Source organism: Anthonomus grandis, chromosome 6 (genome assembly GCF_022605725.1).
Source record: "Anthonomus grandis grandis chromosome 6, icAntGran1.3, whole genome shotgun sequence".
Classification (NCBI taxonomy): Eukaryota; Metazoa; Arthropoda; class Insecta; order Coleoptera; family Curculionidae; genus Anthonomus; species Anthonomus grandis.
This window is the reverse complement of record NC_065551.1, coordinates 18,534,030-18,558,355: the sequence shown is the minus strand read 5'-3', so window position 1 is coordinate 18,558,355 and position 24,326 is coordinate 18,534,030. Positions and strand designations below refer to the sequence as shown.

Below are 24,326 nucleotides of genomic sequence, written 5' to 3'. Positions count from 1 at the left end.
ATATGCTTTATTCTTGCGTTATGCTTTTTACCCATTTTTTTTTTAATTTCATTTCGGCGTTACATTATTTATATTTTTAGTATTTTAAAGTTAATTAAAATTCTTATAGTAACGGCTGAAAAATATTTAGTGCAGCTAGTTTACGATATCGACTTCACCTTTCAGATTTTTTTTTTAAACAGAGTGTCTACTATGAATGTTCCAATTTACTCAAATGAAATATACAATAACTCGTTGTGCTTGCGTAAATGTTTTTTAGTAGAACCGTCACCATTAACGTAGAATAAGGTTTCATCGAAAAAAAAATGAGGATTGATGAACGAGACTTGAATGTGGAGTATACGTGAAATATAAAAATCTTCGTCCCCGATCTTACAACTCTGGACTTTCTTTATGAGGCTACTTGAAATAAAATATCTACGTCACCCAGCCAGAATCTATCCTCGATCAACGTCAAAGAATAATTGATGTCGCAATATTGATGTTGCCACTTTCCAAAATGTTCGTGAAGTGTTCTCCAATAGATTATTTTACTGTCTTGAAGTTATGGGTGCACATTTTCAACATATTTTGTAGTGAAATAGTTACATTTCTGTGTTATCTAAAGTTTAATTTTTTTTAAATGGAATTGGAAATACGAAAAATGTTTGAAAAGAAAAGATTTTGAAAGCCCGCCATTTTGCTATGGGTAGAAATAATGACTTAATATTCTAGGACTATAAAGCATTCAGTGGGAGCTTTTAAACGATGTATGACCCCTCTTTCTCTTTAATTATATTTTGAAGTTTTGTAAAATGACCAAAAACTAGTATTTAGGTTGGTAATGATGTGTGCTAAATTTCAAATTTTTATATATACGCATTCAAAAACTGAGAGGGAGAGGATAATTAAGAGTCGCACTGTACCCTTAATGAAGTACGTTAAAAAAACGCATAAAGAGTCGATTAACGGTAATATTGTTTATAATTAAGGCATAATCTATTATTAGTAATTTATTATTTATTATTTGAATATTTTTTGACGACGACACTGGTAAAGAAAGATTCCTTGTTGCTTTGCGATGTTGCCCTTTTTCCTAATACACGTCATCTACATTCATTTACCTTTGAATATTTGACTTCTTTATCGAGTATCTTATCATATTTTATTTAAAAAATGCCTCATATTTTATTAAAGGGGAAGAGTAGTATTATTTTATTAATTTTTGTGATATAAAATATTTTTTTGCCATAATTCTGCCCATAGTTCCACGGCAATGCTCATTCTAGCAATCCTTTAAATCAAGGTAATTAATATTTTATTTAACTCTTACATTTTTAATATAAATGTAAGAGTCAAAAAGTAAAAGTCACGGTCTCACAACATATAATCACTTTCGTTAGTTTCGCTCTAGTTAGAGCATCATCAGGCCTAAAATTAAAAATATTACTTCTGCTGATCGCGATTGAATCTGAAGACTGCAATCGAAGACTGCTGAGTAAACTCCCGATTTAGAAAGAACGCATGCTTTGTCCACTGCACTGACCAATTGGCTCTTTAAACTATTGACTGTCTTAAAAGTGATTTTTACATTTAGAGATTTAAAGAGTCTTGCTAAATTTACGGCGATTGAACCAAAAAAGGACATGGATCTAAAGGATTGCAACGCAGTATACATTGGCCAATCTGGAAGAAAAATCTCTACACGCATTAAAGAACACGTAGCGCTTTTTGAAAAATATAAATATACCAATGTCAATGATACCAAATCAGCGTTTGTTAGCCATTTGCTGGCCTCAACACATAATTTTTCTCCAGGGGTACGAGCTGAAATGCTTCATAAATGTCCTAAAGGTAAGAAGCTTGACCTTCTGGAGGAAATGGAAATTACAAAAGCTAAAAAGAGTCTTGTTCTCGTGTGTATGAATGACGTGTTTACTTTTGAACCTAATTTAAATTTTAACAATTTAAATTAGCTAAGTATTTTTTAACATTTTCCTTTTAGTCATTTTCTTCAGCTTACATTGGTTAACGTGTAAAGTTGTTTAGCATTAGGTCCGTATAGTCGATAGGTTTTATACACATGCTTCTAATATTGTGGTACCGGGTTCGATTCTTGATGAGTCTATGTTGTTGCGTTCCACTTTTTAATTTTTTATTTTTTGTTTTGTACAATCATAACCTAAAAATTATTGTTTATTTATGTACTATGAAATTTGTGGATGGCTTTTAAAAGTTTTTTAGTGTTTTAATGTAAGTTTTTAGTTTTGTTTAAGTAATATTTTTAATTTTAGGCCTGATGATGCTCTAACTAGAGCGAAACATGTGTAGCCTGTGATTATACAGTTGTGAGACCATGACTTTGTGTTTTTCTTTATTTTAGTCTATTTCGCTTTCATCAAATATGACTGAGAATAACACCCAAGATAGACCCCTTTAAAAGGTGGGTCTCGATCACAAGAATCTTTCCAAGGGCCAGAGCACTTTTGTACTCCAAGGATACTCTTGCTCTTAAAAACAGAGTCAGAAATTACTATACAACAGAGGAGCAAAGACGGAAAAAACATAGAAAACATACTCCAATAAAATTAACGGCGACAAACGACATGGTAGGGAAAAAGATCCACAGCTTAATAGATATATTATATCTTACAAACCAAATGATAATGATATCAAGCCAGTAGCGTAAACAGCTTTGACGAAGTAAATGAGCTCATCCATCTGGACTGGCCAGAAAATGTATACCCTAATGTGAAAGTCGAAGTAACCCACTCTCCAAAAGAGGAGATGGAAACCTGGTTGTCTACATAGATGGACACGAAGACAATCTGATACGTAAAATCTTGGATTCTGCTTTCTGAAAGATAAATATTAAAGTGTTCTCATACATTCTGAACTAGAAATTGGAAAGAGCTAATGGCCATCAGGCACCACAACAAGATAGTACAACAAAACAAGGCTCAAACAAAAGAAGTGCCATGGGAGGCATCATAGTCAAGACTGGAAAAAATCATTTGCAAGGCTACTAATGGAGATAATGCAAAATGTAAGCCCGCAAGAGCTAAGTATAGAAGTCAACAGTATGCAAGAGACAAGAAAGGGAGAAAGAGGAATGAGGAAAAAGGGTAAACAACTAAAGACTGCAATCGAAAAAAAAGAGTAACTTTTCACCTATAACGAAACTAGGTTAAGGCAAATTAATTTTGCAAGGTGCTATAACTAGTTAGAACACCGACATCAAGAACCTATGAAGGACCCAACAGAATAACGTTCTGCTACAACTGTGTGTACAATGGATATAAAGCTGAAAACTAAAAGCTGGGCTGAGAACACTTGGAGCACTGGACAGGAATAACTAAATGTTTTTAAAAAGTTTCTAGAAAAAGGCAAGAAAAAGAATCTTATATCTTAAAATGAGCAGCTTAGCCACATATAAGATCAATAGATCTAGCTAGTCAAAAACTAAATAAATCACGGTCCTGCAAGGGAACATCGATAGAGGAACACATATGGTTGATTTCCCGAGAAACATAGCCAAAGGCTATAAAACTAATCTAAGATTGTGAATGGCAAAAGGTGATGTAACAGTTAAATCTACAAATGTTAAAATCCTAAATAATCGAGGCGGTGATGGTTTTGTCTAAGTGGAGACATAAAATTCGAGCGATTCACGAAATTTCTTGAAAGATTAAGAGTTGACTTCAAAAAACACAGAAAGGACATTCTAATTGGAGACGATTTTAATGCGAAAGCATTAAAGCAAAAGGGGAGAGTTTTTAGCAGAATCTAATGTCTCCAGATATCTCCAAGCAACTTGAAAGTAGACAGCAATAGAGCTAAAGAGTTTACCACACTTTAATACACTACCTGTATTAAACTTTACCTTGCCTAAAAAAATGGAAGGATAAAAACAGCAGTGTACTGATGGCTATTGGAAGTAGCAGAAGCCAAAAACAGGTGTAGATGTCGCAAAAGAATTATGACTAGGATAAAGATAAGACACAGAGAAGAATTACCATTGATACGTATAGGCAGAATCAAAATGCATTGAAGGGGGCTATAGAAAATGCAAAAAAGGCTGCTTGGAAAAAAACTGTTGAAGAAGTCTATAGTGATATATTTAGGGCAAGGGGCTATCGTATTACAACCAGCAAATTCAACTCCTTAGCTCTAAATCTGCCAGCTAAAGAACCTTTTCCAAAGCATCATTCAGAAATATGTATCAGACAAATAGTAAAAAAGGCAGATATTCCATTATTTACTATAAATGTTCTGACTAACGCAGCTAAGAAAAGTCAACTAAATAAAGCGCCCGGACCTGACAACCAACCGCCAGAAATAATAAAAGTCGTGTTTAAAAGTCACATAGCTGAGTTGGCACTCATGAAATCCATCCTGCTTTCAGGCGTCTTCCCAAAACTCTGAAAAACTACACGGTTGTTCCTTATAGTAAAAAAAACCAACAAAAATGAAAATAAATAGACCACTCTACCTTACAAACATAGCCGGAAAACTCATGAAAAATCTCTTACACATTCAGTAAGAAGCGAAAATAGATATACTGACGGCTTCGAGAGTTTGACTAACCCATTTTTTTTCGATATATCTTTATTTATTTATTTTTTTGTTATAGATTGAAATATCGGATGATGTTAACATTAAGCGTAATATTTGCTTCATTTACGTGTAAAATATATTTAAAAAATTTGAGGTAAGTAAAATATTTTTAAAATTATTTCCCGGGGAATGTGGCTTTTATGACGGATATAACGAGACAAATAGAATGTCTCGCCTAAAGGATAGAAATGGCAAGGGCTATTTGTGCTTTCATTAATTAAAGACCGCAATGAGGGTTTTTTAAAAATTTTCTTCAGGCAGTTCAAGTAAATCTTTGTTAGCACTCATTTCGATATACTATTTTTAATTATATTTCAGACAGTTAAAAGCAGTTTTTATTTTCTTCCATGTAGTTAAAACCAGTTTTCAATTTCCAAATTTTAATACATATCAGAAATGAATACCTGTGAATGAATATGAATACATGTGTATATTATATTCTAGACACGTGCAAAAATTAAATTTTGACTCGTAATATTAAGCAATTATAACACCTGAAACATTCTTAAAATGAGAATATTTTTGTTTTGTTTATTAAATTTATTTTCCAGGCTATACTAATTATTTTACAATCTTCTCCCGTTAATTAAAAATTAAATCTAAAATTATAATTGTTTATTTTTAATTATTTTTATAAAGTGAAAAATATAAAAAATTTAAAAATCTTAAAAGCATAATAAACAACTTCTAAAAAAAATATGGTGCCAGATGCATGAAATAAAAAATTAATTAATTTTTTTTCTATTAGCGTCAGTTTTTTAAATGTTAATTAACTTTCACTTTCACTCTTCGCCGATGGATTCAACAACAAAATATAATTATTTTTTTTAAAACTGTCTTATTTAAACTTTTTTAATCAAGTATTAAGCTTGAACTTTGCTTTCAAAATATTTTTAAATTAACTTTTATATTTCAGTTTTTAGATTGAAGCTTATACACAAAGTATCACTTTACAGGATTAGTTTCGAAAATAAACTCTGAACAAGAAAGTGTTTTTCCATAATACGCCTTCTTAAGTCAATATATCTTTAGATAGGGAGTACAAGTCTTAACATGATTGGATTCTGGGTCCATTTATAATATTTGTTTTATCCTAAATTTACGCTATTACTATCAAAAAAATTTAAAAGATTTTCTAACTAATAAAACAAAATTAATTTTTTTTTACCCAAAAACTCATTAGCGCCAATTTCTAAATAAGACATAACAAAATCCACCACTAGGCTAAAAATCTTGTTTTTTCAATTTAATTATATAAACTTTAGATTCCAAAACAATAACAATTTATATTTTTTTGCCTTTCAGACCCTAGCAATTAAATTTAAAGCAGAATTGTGTTTTTCTAACCATCATTATAAATTCTTTTAGTATTTACAACAAGGAAAACTTAACCTTAATTCAATAAAAGAGCCACTAGAGCAAAAGTGACCTTTAAGGATGCGATCACAGCGGTAAACATCACTTAAGGTCCAAATAAAATAAAGTGGGCTACAGATACAGATTTATTGGTTAAATCGCTTGTAATGGTTTTTGTTTTACAGTAGATAGAATAAGATTATTGTGCCTTTAAACATGTGTATTTATAGGCTGTAAAGCATTTTGTGGATATTTATTATCTCCATATATTTTACTACAATTATTGGATTTTTTATATTATAGCCCCATAGGGACGCATGTCCACTACTTTAACTAATTCTCATATTTTGTAAAATTTAATGAAAATTAAAGAGATATTTTCTTTAAAAATGTAAATGTTCTGTTCCGCGTTTGTCTATAAAAGTTTCGGTTCTAAATATAATTTTTTAAAGGATTTTGGTCTTTACGTATGAATATTTTTATTAAGGTATGAAATATTAATATTGTTGAGAAAATTAAAAAAAATAAGTTCTACATCTAAAAAACCTCATGAAAAATGTATTTCTTTTTTTTAAAGATGCAGAATCTTAAAAAATCTACTTGAAAAGTAAGAAGTATTACTAAAACAATAAAAAGGGTAAAAAAAATTAAAGATAAGAATATTAAAAGATATTTTTGAAGCCATACAGTATAAAAGAGCTATCGTGTCCATTTAAACAACCTAAAAAATTATTAGAAATGAAAAGTCTATATTTAAAGTTAAAATATGGGTTATACAATTTTATCCTACTAAATTATAAAATGTACTTATTTCCGGAAAGATCATGTATAAATTATTATACATGGATCTACAGGATGCCATTATTACAAATACTAATATAATTTGAAATAATTTAATTTTAAGCAAACATTACTATACATTTACATATATATATACACCTTTCGAGTTTTCAATGCTGTTTTATAGATTTTTTATTTAAAGTCTTTAATTATTACCAATATTTATTTACATAAGTCAATATTCTTATTATGTTATAATGCAAATAGAAATATCAACTATGTAATATCATTCCCTCTGTCTCTCTGTAATAGCTATACTAAAATTGAGAGATTCAATACATACACATTTCAAATAAAAAGAGCAATCCTATGAAATTTGGCACACATCATTAGCAACTGAAATATTATTTATTGGTCTCTAGCTCATTTTGCACAACTTCAAAATGGTGGCCGAACGCCATTTTGAAAATTTAAATTAAATAGAAAGGGAGGTCATACAATACATCATTTAAATCCTCTTATAAGATTAAGTCATTACTTCTACCCAGATCAAAATGGCAGCTTTTTGCATTTTTATTTCCATGTAAGATAATTAAACTTTAGGTAACACAGAATTATAACTATTTTACTACGAAAGATGTTGAAAATGTGCACCATTAACTTCAAGACAGTAAAATAATCTATTGAAGAACTCTTCACAAACATTTCGGAAAGTGTCAACATCAATATTGCGACATGCATCAATTATTATCGTAAAGTATTACGTAGATCAAAGATAGATTCTGGTTAGGTGACGTAGCCTTTTTGTTTGTAGCCCCATAAAGAAAAGTCCAGGTGTGTAAGATCAGGCGACCTGACTCGTTAGGTTTTTATCTAATTTTTGTTCTAAAAAGAGATTTTGATACCCTAACACGCCAGCCCACATATTTATTTTTTCTGGGTATTGTGTGTGTGTTTTACGAAATGTGTGGGGATTCATGTCTCTCCGATAAAGGACATTTTGTCTATTAACATTACCATTCAAAAAAAAAGGACATTTATCACTGAAACAAAAGTTCTTCATTTACGATTTCCACCGTACATGAAAATAATTTTAATTTTTTCAGCAAGAGGACTTGGATCATGCATTCTCGATTAAATCAAGGTGCAAATAAAATTGCACTAAACAATAGCAAAAATACTCTCTCCTTTGGCTATTATTCGCTTTTAAAGGTATTGGTAAACCAAATAAATTTTTGTGTGGGATAGTAACCTTTATGATAATAATGGGACCCTGACATTGACAAAAATAAAACGTCTACAAAAAACAACACACCTACAAACAAATTACACCTGAACAGGTGTAGTAAAGAAATTAAAAATGCGAAAAATAAGATTTTGAAAGGCATCTATTTTGCTATGGGCAGAAGTAATGACTTAATATTCTAGGATCATAAAGCACTCAGTGGGAGCTTTCAAACGATATATGACATATTTTTCAAAATGCCGTTCTGCTAATAATTAAGTGGATTTTGATTTTCGTAACAGGCGTCATTATACTAAAATTTGAATGAGTAAAATTAACTTGTGACATTACTTATTTTACCCACTTTTCTCTGTATGGCTCATAAGATCTATTATTATATAGAAATTTCGAATAGAAATCGTTATGCTTTAATATTTTTTCTTAACCTCTTCATCTCTTTCTGTAGTAATATATTCGCTTATACTTATAGAAATTATGATTTTCGTAACGTGCGTCGATGCATAATAAAAAGGAACCTGTAATCTTTGACTTCTTCTCTGTAATATCTCTCTTAGTATTTAAAGAAATAGTTGTCAACCCCTGAAAATTTCAAATAAATAAAGAATACCGGTAAAATCGTTTTCTCTCTTTATCTTTTTCTGCAATATGTGGACAAATATTTATATGAAAATATGAAATGTATCTTTGTTTCTCCTTTTCTGAGATGTCTCTGCTAAATATTAGACGGATTTCAAATTTTGTAATAAGCATCAAAATCCCTAATGAAAAGAGTTTTTTTTTAATTTAATTTTTTTTCCTTTGTTATAATTTTTTGGTCAGTTAGATATTTTTGAAGCTAATACGGTTAAAAATTTTAATTTTGGGCATCTAAATGTCCGATGTTACACTTTTTACTGGCTTTAACCATCTTGTAAATTTCTTTACGTTAACCAATATGCGTATTTCTGAATGCCGGCTGAACGTTTCTGAGGCTGAAATTTTTTTTGATAATGAACTACAAATTATTTGTAAAAAATGAACATGGTAGTGATGGAGGCGTAGCCGTCTACGTATGACAGATTTTTGAAAGCACTTTAGTTTTTGCTGACACTGATACTAATGATTTGGAGTATTTACTTATTAAATTAACAATAGGCAAAAAAAAATTCTTGTTGGGATAGTCTATACACCACCAAGGTCGGATTTAGGGCATTGTTTTTTGATGATATAGTATGAAATGCATGTCTACAGTATGAGAATCTTATTACCCTGGGTGATGTTAATGTTATTTATTTAACAAATAATATTTGACTTGATTAATAAATGATTTACTCGGTTAATAAATGAACTTACTCGTATTGGCTGGTATTGCACAAACACTAATTAATGTTATCTATTTTACTCTCATTGATCAGCGTTAAGTATGGCAATACTTAACGCGGAACTAGTTAGTGACCTTTAAGCTATATTCTGTAGTATTAAAATTGCGGCGTAGAGTAGAAAGATAAAAACGAAACTATATCGTAATTTTAAACATTTCCATAAAAATGATTTTTATCAAGGACCTAAATAAAATTGTGGAAGATAATGTGTACTATATCAAAAAATTTTTGTATCTTATTAGTAATATTTGCCATTATTTGATAGAAATGCACCCTTTACGATGTTAAAAATTTCGAAGCGCTATCCCCGTGGATGAAACTGGGTATTTCCCAAATTAGAAATTGGATATTTGTGAAAAATTTCTCTCTTAACACCTTTGGTCAAAATCAATCATCTAACTAATTTCTGAGACCTTAGACCAATTTTAATTATCCCGGTCATCGTTAAGGTTTTGAAAGAATTTTTACAGCCGCAAATTTATGACTTTTTCACTTCCAATAACATTATTCCGTAAAAGCAATCTGGGTTTAGAAAACAACATAGCACGATATCTGTTTTAATTAACGTTACCCAAGAGATAATTTCTGCAATGGATAAAAGTGACTCCCCGGAACTTATAATGCTTGACTTTTCCAAAGCATTTGACATCTTGGATCATCATTTGCTTTTAGCAAAATTGGCTTAACTTGGATTTGATAATATTTCTCAAATGTTTTTTAGATAGTACTTATCCAACAGGAGGCAAATCAAGTCTTGGAAGAGCAGACTTTTTTAAGATAAAGAGTACCTTAGGAAACTGTTTTAAGAGCTATCTCATTTCTAATGCATGTTTCTGATTTGTTTAAGGTTGGAAAATACTGCCAGATCCAGAGGTTCGCAGATGATATGCATATTTATCATTCTTTTAAGGCTGAATCTGTGTTAGAGGCATCTAATAAAATAAACGACGATCTTCCCAGAATTTCCTCCTTCTGCTCTAAAAATAATTTTAAACTTAATCCCTCAAAGTGTTGTGTTATTAAGCTTTATAAACAAAAAAAGATTTGCATTGGACGGTTTAAAGCTTTTTGTGGGACGTAATCAGCTAAGTATGGTTAAATGTGCAAAAAATCTTGGATTGCATTTAGATGATAAATTGCGCTTTAAGTCATACTATGCTTTAAAGTTACTATAAGCAAACAGAAATATAATTAATTTTAAAGTAAGGAAAAAAACTATGTGAGTCTTTAATATTTTCTATTATGAATTACTGCAATATTGTCTATTTTCCATGTTTAAACAAATTACTCCGTACCGTTTGCAAAAGCTGCAAAATCAATGTTGCAGATTCATTTATGGCCAAAGAAAGTACTAATAGTAGACTGCTAGCTTTGTCTACTCCTCTCTAACTTCGCGAAAAATTGACCTTTCGGAAGAATTTATATGAAGCAAATCTAAGATTCGTAAATATATTTCTGTATAATAATTTGGCAATTTACAATGACCTTGTTCCATATACAACTAAATTATCTGTACGTATTTCTTATCTTATAATTTCTTATGATTATGGACCAATGGGTGTATATCTGTTTATTCTTTTATTACTATTATTGTTACCATTTTTAAATTTTAATTTTCTGTTATACTATCTAAAGTGATTTTGATTATATTTGTTAAAATAGCTTAAGTAGATTAGGCTTTGGCTAGACTTCGCATATGTACATTACTGGAAAGTACAAATAAAGCCATTATTTATTTTATTTATTTAAAAGCAACCCTGTGCCTGCAAAGGCAAAGAACTGCTGCTACACGCGTTATGCAAAAAAAATGCCGGTCACTCTAGCCATGGCAAGTGGAGAGACTACATATCTTTGCTGTGGGATATGCAGACGATATGCAGGCAACCAGCCTCATGTAAGACTTGAAATGTTTTTAGAATGAAAAAATTTTGGTTTTGTTTATTAAATTTATGAACTACACTTAATATTTTATCATCTTCTCCAGTTAATTAAAAATCAAAAATTAAATCTGTCTAATAAATAAGTTCTAAACAAATACGGTGCCAGATGTATAAAATAAAAAATTAACTTTTCTTAATATAGTATCAGTAATTCTTAGTATCAGTCTTTCTTAATATAGTATAGTAATTTTATATTCTGTTGTTAGTACACTTTTTATTTCCCAACTTACCCAAGCGAGAACAACTTCATTTTCACAAATTATTAACAAACTTCAAGCTCCGAGCTAAACAAAATTCAGATTTCATAAATTGGTACTTTTTAATAAGGTAATTCAATAGCACAGGAAAACTTAGTTAAGGATAAAGATTATTAAAAATGAGAAAAATTTATCTCGAAAATTATTATTATTTAGATTTTATAATTAAAACTTGAAACATACAACAATAAATGATCAAGTTTTTGTTGTGCTTAAGCCAAAAGCTCATTAGCTTGAAGCCCATTTCTAAACAAAACAAATAACAACCCACCATTAAGCTAAAAATCTTGTTTTTTAACTTTGTTTTCATCATGATAAATGACATTTTTTATTTAATTATATGAAGTTTAGGCTCCAAAATCATAACAATTTGTCTTTTTTGTCTTTAAGACGCTTATTAGTCCCTCAAAATTAAATTGTAGAGCAGAAATATTTTTTTCAGCAAGATATAGATTTTTCATCATTTAAAACAAGAAAAATTTAACCTTAATTCAATAAAAGATCCGATAGACCTAACAAAAGTGACCTTTAAGGATCCGATCAGGGCCGTAAGCATCACTAAAGGTTCAAATAAAATAAAGTGGGTTATGTATACGGTTTTATTGGACATCGCTTGTGATGGATTTTGTTTTACATTAAAGGCAGATAGGATTGTTGAACCTTTTTTATACATATATATTTCTACGGTTTATAGGCTGTAAAGCGATTTATAGATATTTATTAGCCTCATATATTTTACTAAAATCATGAGTTTTTTTATATTATAGCCTGATATGGATGTATTTTTACTCCACCAACTAATTTCCATATTTTGTGAAATTGAGAACAATTTTTGAGATACATTATTTAAAAATGGATATGGTGTCGATTTAAATTATGCATATTTTACTATTTTGTACCACTTTTGTCTATAAAAAATAAAACAAATTTTAGTTATAAATATTATTATTTAATAAATTTTAGTCTTTAGATTTCAGTAGTTTTAAAGTGTGAAATATTAAAGTTTCTGAGAAAACTAAGAAAATAGCGAACCCAAGAAACCAGAACTTAATTCTTTATTACTTATTTTTTTATGATGCCAAATACTTCAGTAAGTAATCGTATCTAGTTGGATTATGCCGTTTTTTTCTTATTTTTTTAAGAACTACTATTTAAGCTAAAAAAATATGTAAAAAAGTATACGGGAAAAAACTAAAACCCTGTATTTAAAGTTAAATTATCATTTGTAATTTTATTATTTAAATTATACAGTCATATAATTTCATCCTACTAAATAAGTGAAATGTATTTATTTCCAGAAAGAATTGTTGGTTTTTTATGATCCAAAAATCTTCTTAACGTATTACATATAGTAATATAATTTGAAATGATAAAGTTTTTATGTAGACGTTTCCATACAATGGGATATTTTCACAGCTAAAAGTGCTATTTGACGAATTTTTTTAATTTTTAGTTATTAATTTTTGTATTGTAGCCAATATTTTTTTAAATAAGTCATTATTTTTAATGCAAATAAAAATATTAAGTTTTCTATGTCTTTTTCTTTATGATATATCTGCTAATAATTACAGATTAATACATACAATAATAGTAAAAGGCGTTTTTTTCTTAGTCTTTTTCTGTAATATCTAGATAAATAATTGGAGAAATATCGATTTTAATAGATAGCATTATTATATGAAAATATTAAATATTTCTTTATTTCCCCTTTTCTGGGATATCTTTGCTAATTATTAGAGGAATTTCAAATCTCATAAGCGTCAAAATACCAAATGAAAACAGTAACCCTATGCAATATCTTACTCCTTCTCTTTCTCTATAGTATATCTGCTAGTATAAACAATGAGTAAATAGTTTGAATTTGCAACAGAGAGCTGGTAAGATATCCCTCTATTCGTTTCTCTGTGTGACATTTCTGCTAATAATTAGACGAGAGAGTGGGCGTGAATACCCTTTTGATTTTCTATTTTGTATGCAAATCAGCGTCATAAAATAAAACCCGAATCATCCTAATAGGAATAATAGGAAAAAAAAACAAATAAAACTATTACGTTCAATAGCTGAAAAACTAATTTTTAATTCATTAGCTTTATTGAACTATATGAAGCATAAGCTCGAAAACAAAAACAATTTATCTTTTTTATCTTTAAGACGTTTACCGGACCCTTAAAATTAAATTAAGTAAAGCAGAATCGTATTTTTCTGAGATTATAGATTCTACAAGCATTCAAAACAACAAAAACTTAACCTTAATCCAATAAAAGAGCCAATAGAGCTAACAAAAATGACCTTTAAGAATCCGATCACGGCCGTAAACATCACTCAAGGTTCAAATAAAATTAAGTGAGTTATGTATACGGTTTTATTGGATCTGGCATATGATGGATTTTGTTTTATATTAAAGATGAATAGTATTGTTGAGCATTTGAATATATATTTTCACGCTTAATAGCGTTTTATGGATATTTATTACCTCTATATATTTTACTACAATTATAGAATTTCTTATAATATAGCCAGATGGAGATACATTTCCGCTACACCAACTAACTCCCGTATTTTGCAAATGACAATGTTTGAGATATGTTTGAAAATGAGAATCATGTAGATTAAAGTTATGCATATGTTCTCACTGTTTTGTTGCAATTTTGCATATAAGAATAAATTTTACGACGCAGAATATTTTTAAATCTACTTGAAAAGTAAAAGAGTAAAAGATATATGGTGAAATATTAACAAAATAAACGATAGAAAAACCTTATAAGGTATTTTTGAAGCAATACAGTATAAAATTTTCTATTTAAATTATGTCATTTGTTCCTTTTCAAGAACTGGTCAAATGGGGGTTTGAACTAACAAATATATTAAAAAAGCGATATGGAAATAAACAACCTGTATTTAGAGTTAAATTATAGGTTAATTCAATATTTAAATAAGACAGTCATATAATTTCGTACTAAATTAGTGAAATGTATTTATTTCCGGAAAGTTTATGCATAAATTATCATAAATGAATGTATAAGACATTAATAATGCATAAACTCTATAATTTCAAATAATTTAATATTTAGCAGATGCTACTCTACATTGTAATATCTTTAGAGTTAAAAATGCTGTTTTCCGGATTTACTTAGTTATTTAATAGTGTTCGTATTATTGCCAATATTTAATTATATATACCAATATTCTTATTATTTTTTGTTGCAAATGAAATTAGTATGTTTGTTATATCTTTCTTTATGAGATTAATAATATATATTACATAATATATTTATATTTAGGCATACTCTAACCATTCTCATTTCTTTAATAATTTTTATTGCGTAATTCTGCCTATGATCACTGAAGGGCGTACTGGTTAAGCTACCTTGTATAAATCTAGCTTGTGATCTACAGGAAAAAAAGAAACGTTTAAGACTTACATAGAAATTTAACTTATATTATACATATGTTGACGAATTAATCAAATAAAGTGAAATTGTTACATACTATGTTTTATCAATTACAATAAGGCTTTTCTTAAATAAGTCTAAATCCTAATTAGTATTAGTTTAGAGAATTTTTGGGATGGAATTTTAAATCTAAAGATTAATAATAAAAACAAAGTAGATTTAAAAAACTTTAAATACAGCAGAAATAAGCTTTTAAGCTCGCTTAATTCTTATCGTGCAAATTCGCAAACATAATTACATTTTCTAATCCAATTCTAGATAAATAGTATACTTATTATCTAAAACCCATTGATAAACCTCTGTTTCAAAAAACCTGAGATTTTGACATTCTTTCAGAATTTTGCAAAGTCTAGGACCGCTATACTTAAAATGTCTTATAGATTTAGATGCTTGGAGAGTTTTTAGAAATACTGAACATTAATTAATTTTTATTAAAACATATTTTTAATAAAAATGCAATGTATTTTATTTTATCCCTAAAAACCGTAAGTAAATTTCTGTTCGATCACAAAAACTATTTTTTAAGTGTCCCTGAATTTCAGATCTTCAGGTGTCCCAAGAAACTATACGTAATTACTGTGTCAACTGCAAATGCCACAATTAAACATTCACATGGCATTTTAAGCAGATCGCTTATGTATACAGGGTGTTCCGATTCATGTGGGAAATTTCTCGGATTCAGGTAGAACATCTAAAAATAATACCGAACGTTCCTATAAAAAAAATTCTTACAGGTCTTCTTTACGAAGATACAGCCTCCTAAAGGACGCTGCTGGAATTTGGTTTTTCATAAATTACTTTTAAACTACCAGGTAGAATTTAATAAAAATTTTAGGTGATTGAATTGAGGTGAATTCGTATATTTTTAACACCCTGTATGTTAAAGTCTAAAAAAAATAAATTTGGATACCTTGAATCCTAGGCTAAAAAAAAGGTACTCCTATTCATTATCGATAAAATGAACCGATTTGGTGAAAAAAAATAATAAACGAGCCAATGTTTTTTTTTTTAATTTTTTTTTAAATGTGATAAGTACCTACGGTAGTTATTCAAATACCAGAAAATTTCGATGTAAGTCATTTAATTTTAAAAAAATACATGTTTCTAAAAATACAGTGGTGTCCTAAAAAATACTTTTACAAAATAATTAAAAAAAAACCTATGGTGAGTGTATGTTTTTAAATTAGAAAAAACAACTTACAAAAAAATGCCAAAAACCAAATATGTAAACAAAAGTTAAATTCTTTAATACGAGCAATAAGCAATTAATTATTAAAAACTTCATAAGTAGGTTCGACGTGGGCTCCGTGAACTCTAACACATTCGCGGGCACGACGAATCGAGGACTGCTGCACTCGCCACAATAACCCAAAATTGTTTTTTAAATTATCACAATGAAATGTAATTCTTTGGAGCGGTTCTTCCCGAGTATCGACTGGGGTGGAATACACCAAGGTTTTGAGGTGACCCCATAGATAAAAATCTAATGGCGTTAGATCGGGAGACCGAGGAGGAGACTCCTCTACTTATCCAACGGTTTCCAAAAGTATTATTTAAGTGGTGTCTTACAGCAAGGCTAAAATGGGGTGGGGTTGGGTTGAGTTGGGCTCCATCATGCATAAAATACATATCTCGGCGGGTTGCAAGATGCAAATCTTCTAATAAATCTCGAAAATTGTTCTGGAGGAACTCCAAATAAAGTTCTCCATTTAAAAGTGGTGACAGTTCAAATGGCTTAATCAAAAAATTGCCAATAATTCCTGCCCAGATATTTATTGATTGGAATTGATGTTGATGATGAGAACTAATAGTATCACGGGGATTTTCATCAGCCTATACATGCGAATTATGTAAGTTTTCAATTCCATTTTTGGTAAACCCTGCTTCATCCGTAAAAGAATCGTGCTGATAAAGTTAGGGTTATTTCGCTGCTGATCTAACAGCCAGTTTGCGAAGTGTATTCTAGGAGCAAAATCTCTGGGCAGTAGTTCATGGACTTTTTGTGAGTAATATGGGTACAACAGTTGTTTTTGAAGTACCATATGTACAATTGTTTTGGACGAATGAAGCTGAGCGGCTAATTTTCGAGTACTCGTTGTAGGAGTGTCAGCTACAGCGTCTAAAATATTTTCTTCCAATTGCACTGTACGTGCTGTTCTCCTCCGACCACCATTATTCTTTTTTTTTCAAAACATCCTAAAATTGCATTAAGGAAATTTAATAGTATTACCTCATTAAGTGGAAAACAGAAACCTACCAGTTTCCCTTAGACGTTGACCAACACGTTGAAATGTTTTCTGATCCGAAATAATGCGATTGGGAAATCTTTCTTTGTACAATCTTTTTGCTTTCAATGCATTGCAAGACGCCAGACCATACATAAGATGCATATCTGTATACTCAATAAAAGTAAACTCCAAATTTTGACGTAATTTAAATTAAAAGCTACCAAAAAAAAAACAAAAATTAAAAAAATATTATCAAATAAAGGATGAATGTGTTGACAAAGATAAGGTTTAAATGATAGGTATTTGCTAGTATAGCAACGTATAATTTGCTAGTATAATTTGGAGTATAGCAACGTTTGTAACAATAATGCAGTCAAAAATGCAAAAATTCCGATGAATAATTCAGGTACAGTACAATTGATTTACATTATTTTTTTAGTTTTTATCTTAAGAATAACAAAAAAGAAATAAACGTATAATAAATAAGAAATATTTTGTAAAAGTATTTTTTAGGACACCACTGTATTTTTAGGAACATGTTTTTTTTTTAATTAAATGACTAATACATCGAAATTTTCTGGTCTTTGAATAACTGGCGTACTTATCTCATTTAAAAAAAAAAAAAACATTGGATCGTTTATTATTTTTTTCTCCAAAACGGTTCATTTTATCGATAATGAACAAGAGTACCTTTTTTTAGCCTAGGGTTTAAGGTATTCAAATTTATTTTTTTAAACTTTAACATACAGGGTTTTAAAAATATACGCATTAAAGTGTACAACCTAGTCCGCCCCTGGTAAAGTAAACAAGGTAAATGTATTTTAAGGATATCATTTTAAGAGGTCCCTAATAGTGTTCATCACCTAAAATTTTTTATTAAATTCTACCGGGTAGTTTAAAAGTAATTTATGAAAAACCAATTTCCAGCAGCGTCCTTTAGGAGGCTGTATCTTCGTAAAGAAGGCCTGTAGGAATTTTTTTTATAGGAACGTTCGGTATTATTTTTCGATGTTCTACCTGGATCCGAGCGATTTCCCACATGAACCGGGACACCTTGTATAGCTAATGAAATTAGCTTGAGAACTATGCCTTAAATTACCTTACAAGTAATTTCCATTTCTCTATTTAAGGAATCGTTTAGTTCAACTTGCTTTTTTCTTTCTGCTAAGTAGTTTTTATGCAGTTCCTCATATACCCGTAATAAAAAACTTCTTTGTAAGTCGAAAGAGAATGACATGGTGAAACGATCGATAAACACAAATATAGTTTTAGACTTTTCATTGAGGTTTATATATTGGTTTAATATGATTCCATTTCTGCCATCTTCAGTGCTCAAGCCTTTCATTAATTCGAAATGCTTAGTGGACAGGACATGTGTTTAATGTATTTAATAAAAAAGAACATGAGCCGATCTTGTAATAAAGTTTTAAAAATTCTGGAAAAGTTTGAGATAAGACCTATTGGTTTGTAGATTGTTACGCTTTTTAAATATTGGTTTTACTAAAGAGAATAGATACGATTGTAGTAAAAGGCATCAATATATGAAACTTTTAAATCGAAAGAATGATTCTCTGATATATTTCTGCCTCCCTTTATAATACCTTTTTTAATGATTATGATTGTAGTAACATGCGTCAACACCAACCATTTGAAATGCATAAAGTGAGGTAGTTACATATTTTTCTCCCTGTTTCTCTTTCTGTGTTCTGAGCAACTAATTAGAGAAATATCAATTTTTGTATATAGCATCGTTATATAAAAAATTGCATTTCTCATTATCTCCCCCTTTCTGAGATATCTGTGCTAATTATTCGAGGATTTCAAATATTGGACTAAGCGTTAAAATTCCAAATGAACAGAGTTACCCTGAGCAATCTTTTACTCCTTTTTTTCTTTGATATCTCTGCTAGCGTAAACATTGAGTAAAAAATTTCCATTCGCAATCGAGTGTTTGTTTGTAAGACATCCCTTTATTTATCCCTCCAGCTGATATCTCTGTTCATAATTAGAAGACGTAAAATATCTCACTTCCTTTTGCTCTCATTTCCTTTGATCATAAATGAACTTTTTATTTTTAATTTTGTACCAGGATCAGCCTTATAAAATAAAATGCTAATCGTCTAAATAAGAAAAACAAGGCAAGCAGAAACAAATAAGAAAAATTAACACTGTTATTTTCCTCGCGGCGGGGTACTCTTTGAGGGTGAAACTAATTTAGATAAATTTTCGCATCCCGTAGCGCACTAAACACCGCTATAATATGGCACCCCCGTGCTACAAGCCCGTTCGGAGCAATGGATATTTATTTACCCCCGCGATGTTCTATTAACGCAATTTGCTAAGCCAATTATTTTAGTCTCATATTAGGTTACGATGATGTTTGTTCAACTGTCATATCAAATTACCTATAATTTTTTTTGTCGTTATACCTAGTCAGATGTCACCTAGGAGGGATTAAAAGCTAAAGGTTAAGTACGGCCATTTATCTTTGCTTTGAATATTGAACTATTAAAGCAGACAAAGCTCATTTAACCACTACAAAACAGTATTATTAAAATTAATGCGGATAGTTAATTTCACAAAGACTATCATGGTTACAATATTAAAACAAGAGACCAAATTAGAAATGGCTATTTCAGAACTGGGAACGGGCAGAGCTCTCCCGTTTCTAAGCATATACAAATTTTAATAAAGCTTGGAGTATTACCGAGACAAGAGAACGCAGTGTCATAATAGTCTCAAGGGACATTTTACGGCTACGTACGTGATACATTTAAATAGCTCACTAAGAAAATAAATATTCTCGTATTTGTAGCAGTAGTCCATTTTTGCAGTGAAGTTAATAGATCAATGAGTAACTGAAAGTATTTCGGTCATCCTCCACTAAATTTATTTAAAACCATTAATCCTACATGTTTCGGACATATAACATGTCCATCATCAGGAATAAAAATAAAGGGGTTCTGTCAATTCATCTTATAGTTTTATTGCCTCAGATAAAGTTAAATGGTTAAAACCGTGTGAATGGGACAAAACTTCGAATTACTAAAACCTTAAACTACATAATTAAAACAATAGGTCAATAATAATAGCTAATGGCTTGCCTTTGTTTTGTAAAACTTGTAAAACTCTTTTGTAAAGGTGAATTGGCTGAACCTCTTAATTGTTATCCCTGATGATCAACATGTTATATATCCGAAACAGGTAGGTAAAAATTTCAAATAAATTTAGTGGAGGATGATGGAAATACTTTCAGTTACCCATGGATTCTCGTATTTGCTTCTTATAAGTATTTATTAAAGGAACAGTTTTAAATCAAAATATCTCTTTCTTATTAATGAAAAAGTATGCAACAAGCGCTTTTTCTGATTTTGTTTTTTTATGTCTTTGTTAATACTATTTTATCTTTCTGCTCTGCTATCGTTTTTCTTTACCTTATATTAATTTTTAAGCCGTTTCTTAAAATATTGCCATAATTGGCCTAATTAAATAACTGTTTAGCGAACCGAATAAAAAGGCTACAAATGGTTAAAAGCTCTACTTAAGAAATGAAAAATAAATTTTAAAAACTGCTCACTTTTTAAAATTTTAAAAATTTTAAAAAGTGAGCAGTTTTTTAAAACTGCTCACTTAATGCAACTTTAAAGCTTAAATTTCAGGTCATTCAAATACGAAATCCACGTCAAGGCTCTCAATATTATAAGGACTCTTTTTCACTCAACCCCTTGATATTACTCCGACCTTATTTCCTGGGCTTATTACTTTACTGTTTAATTAGGTGAATTTTCAGCTCTCTTTTGTTTATACTCTCGGCCATTTATGACAGCAAACATAATCTGGCGACACGCGTCTTTCGAGTTAGGTACGGTTTCATTTTAATTAAAATTAGTTAGTCGCCTTACATAGAGGCAATTTGAAAAGGTATGTGCACAGCGATGTGGGCGGCGACTTTCTAAATATTAAATTTGATGACTCGGGATGAGTTGGGCTATGTCATTACATAATATTCAGAAGTAACCACATATTTTGAGAAAAATATGTGAATAGCTTTCGATATTAGAAGTTTTTTTTTACAGTGTTTTAACACTATAGTATTCTAAGGATGACTATAAAAATTAAAACATCAATATACGTAAAATAAAAAAAAAAGATTTTGTTCTTGTTATTTTGTCTCCACTACAACAATTCCTTCTGTAAACCTACCATTATATCTTAAATTAATACTAAATTATCACTTTCAAAAAGCGCAAGCCTTTCGGCTACTTAGTGCTAAGATAAATCTACAAGGTACTACTTGTAAGGTTAAGATGAGCTCCGAACGTCTTGGTATACAATGAAAAAAGACATTGACCAGAAAACAAAATCATCTAGAAATTATCTAACTGGTCTGAAAGCTCATAAATTGTAATTAAAAATAACAAAACAGTTCACTAAAGTAGGCATTATTCATTTCTTATTTTAATTAAAAGATATATAATGTTATGTAATGAGATTTTTGAAAAATCCAATTTCATCGTACCTTAATTAAAAACCTTAATCAACCACGATAATTATTTTATTAATCACTCGCAAAGGATCCACATAACAGAGCTTTGCATTTGAAAGACTTCGCAAGGGAGACGAGGAAACATATAATTAGATAAATAGGAATTGGGATTGAGGCGAGTTAGGGATGAAATTAGTAAAGGGCTACATGAGGAGAGCAGTTAATATTAATATTAAATGCTCTCCTTACTGTAAATTTGTTAAAAATTTTCCCTTTTATTATTATGCATATCACTGTTATTTCAAATTCTTTTCAAAAGTTAAACTTTTTTCATATTTGTGCATCTCTTCCCTTTTATTTTGCCCACATATTGCCTTTTGCACGCCTGTATAGGTCGATAGATAGAATTGTAATCGAAAATTGCCTCGTCTCTACTGTTTGGGCGTATGCCAGCCCGATAAGTTTACTGATAAAAAATCAATTTGGCGAAAGAATATATCTATGTTTGAAGGTTTTGCTTTGCTGCTTTATTATTGCAAATTTCTTACGATGAAGCATTTAACTGGTTTTCAAGTGTTATTTTACTTTAAGACTCTTTAAATTATAAAATGTATGGCATATCGTATCCAGTTAGATTATGCCTGCTATTTTATGTTTTTACTTAAAAACGTGGCGTGTTAAATCCTTAATCTCTATAGCTCTTTACAAAAAAAAAACCCTAATAAACACAAAATTTTCCCTTTAATTATATACCCTCAAAACAATTTTATTTTTATATTTCAACCTTATTTTCCATTTCAATTTAAAAGAAGCGAGTTGCTATCATTTTTTACTCTTCGAAAAATGAATTTTCACTGCCACGTATTTTGATCTCGCCATAGTAGTCAGTGAGAAGGAATTGCCGGATATGGTATAATAGGATTTTCGGTCGGTCGGATAAATGTGTTTCTGGCAGCAACAAGTTAAAGCCGCCTCGAGCCACTCCTCATTTTTCTGTGGCTAATAAAGACGTAATCTTTTAGATTGATTTTGCTTTTCGGAAACATGTTTTTTTCTTTCTGTAGATTATTGGATTTGTGATGTTTTATTGATGTGTTGACGGTTCAGAGCTATAGAAAAAAGGAAAAGTCTATAAAAATAAGTTTGCAACAGCCATTTATAACTTATGAGTCAATGGTTCTTAAAACAAACTTTCGTTTTTCTTTTTTCGCTTTCTCACGTCTTCCAATCATTTAGAGTAATTTTTGTAATTAAAGTTCCTTTTCAAGAGAATTAAAGCTATTTCTTTCAGGCAGCATGAGCAATCTGTTAATTCATTCTGTTTCCTTTATTTAGACTCACTTTTAGAATTTTTTTAATAAATTTTTCAAGACCAATTAAAGAAATTTTTCCAGTAATATTTCATTCCTTTCTGTATTTTTTAATAAAACTATCTTACTGCTTTCAGGGATCAATTTAATTTCAAGTTTTATAAGGCAACTTTTATAGTAATCAGAAAATAAATCTTAAAAGGAGTTAAAGCTATTTTTTAGAAAAATACAATTCATTCTCGTCCTTTCAAGGATGGTAAGGTCAGTTTTCTTATCTCTGTAGTGTATTTTCCAAGATGAATTGACTTTGCTTACTAATCTGGGTAACTAGTCACCTTTTTTTAAATAACTTTTTACTTTCTTCGAATATTTTAATAATTTTTTTTACAATTATTAACCAGTGTTTTACCATTCAGGTAGTTAAAAATATCTTTTAATATTTCGGCACTATTGGAGCCATTCCATTTTTTTTATTTTTTTCTGTATTCCTAAGTGTTTATTATTTTTTCCATTTCAAATTTGTTCAAGAGTAGTAAAGCAATTTTTTTCAAACTTTTTCTAAATCTTATTATAAAACATGCTTAATCTTTCTTTAATCTAAAACAAAATCATAATCAAGTTTGTGATACCTGGACTGTGCCATAAATACTCCAAACTATACATAACTTTATTAGATATGAATTAATTGGCCTATTAATTAGCCATACTAATTTAAAAACATTTCTCATAATTTTTTATCTTGCTTCCTATATAAAAAAAAACTTAATAAATTTCATGCATTATTCTTGCAAGCAGCACAAAATCGTCATAATTCTTATTCGTTTTATGAAGAAAAATTGTTATTTATGTTCCTAAACAGCGACACTCCCTAAGGGCAAACATTACTGTTTAGCACCTTATATTCTCGTAAAACTTATAGGCTAAAAGCCACCTAAACCAATTAGAATTTTTAATATAAAAATAAGTATTTTAGTAGGATATTTCAACAAAATATCATCAAAGTGGCTGCATATTAAATTCCAGTCTCAACCAGGTCATGTCGCTACCTGTAATTATCCACATTAGTATGCAATGAAAGCAGAGCTTAACATTCAGCTGGTGAGAACTAATGAGAATGGAGATTTTAAACAATGTAGCATAATATTCTAACATTTAGTTTTAGTTTTAAAAAAATATGCAGGTGCAAGCCCTATTTATTTTAAAATTATTAAATAGAGTCTCAGAGATTTTTCAGCATTTTTAATTTCCATTTTTAGATTTTTCTGAATAAAACCTATTAAATATCAAATAAAAGATTTGCATAGGGTATTTAAT

The 24,326-nt window shown here is 29.7% G+C and overlaps 1 protein-coding gene across 1 annotated transcript in view; it reads right to left on the bottom strand.

The window, feature by feature from the left end:
- LOC126737597 (U8-agatoxin-Ao1a-like) overlaps positions 1 to 24,326 on the bottom strand; it is a 43,418-nt gene that overhangs the window by 10,335 nt on the left and 8,757 nt on the right. The window lies entirely within an intron of this gene.